Source organism: Elephantulus edwardii, unplaced genomic scaffold (assembly GCF_000299155.1).
Source record: "Elephantulus edwardii isolate Elephantulus edwardi_28Jun2011 unplaced genomic scaffold, EleEdw1.0 scaffold00325, whole genome shotgun sequence".
NCBI lineage: Eukaryota > Metazoa > Chordata > Mammalia > Macroscelidea > Macroscelididae > Elephantulus > Elephantulus edwardii.
Genome location: NW_006400075.1, coordinates 2,357,274 through 2,360,559, shown reverse-complemented (window position 1 = coordinate 2,360,559; position 3,286 = coordinate 2,357,274). Strand labels below are relative to the sequence as shown.

The 3,286-nt window shown below is 48.4% G+C and overlaps 1 pseudogene; it reads left to right on the top strand.

The window, feature by feature from the left end:
- Positions 1-1,289: 1,289 nt before the first annotated feature.
- LOC102844327 overlaps positions 1,290-3,286 on the top strand; it is a 3,710-nt pseudogene continuing 1,713 nt past the window's right edge.

Below are 3,286 nucleotides of genomic sequence, written 5' to 3'. Positions count from 1 at the left end.
TGTTGTCTTTTTGAGGAGTAAGGTCAGCCTGATTCACACCATGGTCTTTTCAGTCACTTGCTTTGCACCTGAGAGCTGGACAATGAATAAGGATAATAGAAAAAGAATTGATACCTTTGAGCTGTGGTGTTGGAAAAGAGGGCTCAATAGTCCATGAACTGGCCTGGCAAAATAACCAACAGATATGTCTTGCAGAGGATGCAGTCAGAGTATTCCTTGCAGGCAAAGATGATAAAGTTTCATTTCACATACTTCAGGCATGTGGTTAAGGCTATTTATTGAAAACGGACATCATGTTTGGAAAGGTGGAGAGTCAGCGGAGAAGAGGAAGACTTTCAGAGAGATGGATTGACACAATGACAGCAGCAATGGGCTCAAGTGTGTCAGAGTTCTTTCTAATCGGGATATGGTTAAGTGCTTGGGTGCAATGGAAGAATTCTGCTATGCTCTGTGCTGTGTTGAAAACAATCAGCAATTAACAAAAGCAGTAAGAATAAAGATATGTGGAACATGTTTCAATTAAGAAACAAGTTAGTTCATAGCAAGTTTGGACTTTTCAAACACTACATGGCTTAAGATCAGAAAGGGTGTGTATCAGGGTTGTATCCTTTCTCCAAACCTATTCAATCTGTATGCTGAGCAAATCATTCAAGAATCTGGACTCAGTGAAGGAGAATGTGGCATTAGGATTGGAGAAAGTCTCAACAACAATCTGCATTATGTAGATGGCACAATCTTGCTCACTTGAGGGCATAACCTCTGTTATTGACAAATTTAGAGACTGTGGACTAATCTGGCCATGCCAATATGCTTATTACAAGCCCATTCTCTGAGACCTTCTGAAGATTAAATCTCTGCACACATCAAAACCTTTTCCCAACAGAATGAAAAGAAGACCTACAGACTGGGAACAAACATTTGGTAATACCATCTCAGACAAGAGTTATAACAAAAGTTTACAGAATACTCCTGGGCTTCCATGAGCAAAAGACATGGAAAGAATTTTCACAGAGGAAGATAATCAAATAGCCAACAGACACATGAAGAAATGCTCCAAATCACTGGCCTAAAGAGAGATGCAAATCAAAACCACAATGAGGTACCATCTCACTCCAGTAAGAGTGCCAAAGTTTAACAGGGCAACAAGTAATAGATGTTGGAGAGGATGTGGTGAGAAAGGAACTCTTATACATTGTTGGTGGGATTGTAAAATGGTGCAACCATTCTGGAATGCAGTTTGGCGCTTCCTCAAAAAGCTGAACATAACACAAAGCCCTGACACGGAGAAAATGGCTGCAGGGGTCGAAGTGGTGGCCGAGGTGGCGGCGACAGGGCCCAAGATGGAGGAAGAGAGCAGCGCACCCGGCGTGGTGAGCGGCAATGGAGCTCCCGGTCCTAAAGGTGAAGGAGAACGACCTACTCAGAATGAGAAGAGGAAGGAGAAAGGCATGAAAAGAGGGAGCAATTGCTTTGAGCCATATTCAAACCCATCTAAGAGATACAGAGCCTTCATTACAAACATACCTTTTGATGTAAAATGGCAGTCTCTTAAAGACCTGATTAAAGAAAAAGTTGGTGAGGTAACCTACGTGGAGCTCTTAATGAATGCTGAAGGAAAGTCAAGGGGATGTGCTGTTGTTGAATTCAAGCTGGAAGAGAGCATGAAAAAAGCTGCTGAAGTTCTAAACAAGCATAGTCTGAGTGTAAGACCACTGAAAGTCAAAGAAGATCCTGATGGTGAACATGCCAGGAGAGCAATGCAAAAGGTGATGGCTATGACTGGTGGGATGGGTATGGGACCAGGTGGCCCAGGAATGATTAATATCAGGAATGATTAATATCCCACCCAGTATCCTAAATAATCCTAACATCCCAAATGAGATTATCCATGCATTACAGGCCGGAAGACTTGGAAGCACAGTATTTGTAGCAAATCTGGATTATAAAGTTGACTGGAAGAAGCTGAAGGAAGTATTTAGTATGGCTTGCGTGGTGGTCCGAGCAGACATTCTTGAGGATAAATATGGGAAAAGTTGTGGAATAGGCACTGTTACTTTTGAACAGTCCATCGAAACTGTGCAAGCTATATCTATGTTTAATGGCCAGCTGCTATTTGATAGGCCAGTGCATGTCAAAATGGATGAGAGGGCAGTACCAAAGGGAGATTATTTCCCTCCTGAACGTCCTCAACAACTGCCCCATGGACTTGGTGGTATTGGCATGGGATTAGGACCAGGAGGGCAGCCTATTGATGCCAATCATCTGAGCAAAGGCATTGGAATGGGAAACATTGGGCCTGCAGGCATGGAAGGACCCTTTGGTGGTGGCATGGAAAGCATGGGACAATTTGGATCTGGGATGAACATGGGTAGAAGAAATGAAATCCTAAGTAATGCATTGAAGAGAGGAGCGATCATGGCAAAGCAGGAAAGAGGTGGAGGTGGTGGCAGTGTGCCCGGAATTGAGAGGATGAGCCCCAGCATTGACCGGGGGGTGCCTGCATGAAGCGCATGGGCGCAGGCCTGGGCCACGGCATGGATCGCGTTGGCTCAGAGATCGAGGGCATGGGCCTGGTCATGGACCGCATGGGCTCAGTGGAGCGCATGGGCTCCGGCATTGAGCGCATGGGCCCGCTGGGCCTCGACCACATGGCCTCCAGCATCGAGCGCATGGGCCAGACCATGGAGCGCATCGGCTCTGGTGTGAAGCGCATGGGCGCTGGCATGGGCTTTGGCCTGGAGCGCATGGCCGCACCCATCGACCGTGTGGGCCAGACCATTGAGAGGATGGGCTCTGGTGTGGAGCGCATGGGCCCTGCCATCGATCGCATGGGCCTGAGCATGGAGCGCATGGTGCCCGCAGGCATAGGGGCTGGCCTGGAGCTCATGGGCCCTGTGATGGATCGTATGGCCACTGGCCTGGAGCGCATGGGCGCCAACAGTCTCGAGCGCATAGGCCTGGAGCGCATGGGCGCTAACAGCCTGGAGCGCATGGGTCCTGCCACGGGCCCAGCCCTGGGTGCCGGCATTGAGCGCATGGGCCTGGCCATGGGTGGTGGCCGCGGTGCCAGCTTTGACCGTGCCATTGAGATGGAGCGTGGCAACTTTGGAGGAAGCTTTGCCGGTTCCTTTGGAGGGGCTGGAGGCCATGCCCCTGGAGTTGCCAGGAAGGCCTGCCAGATATTTGTGAGAAACCTCCCATTTGACTTTACATGTTGTTGTTGTTGTTGTTATGTGCCGTCGAGTCGCTTGCGACTCATAGCGACCCTATGTACAACAGCCCTAAA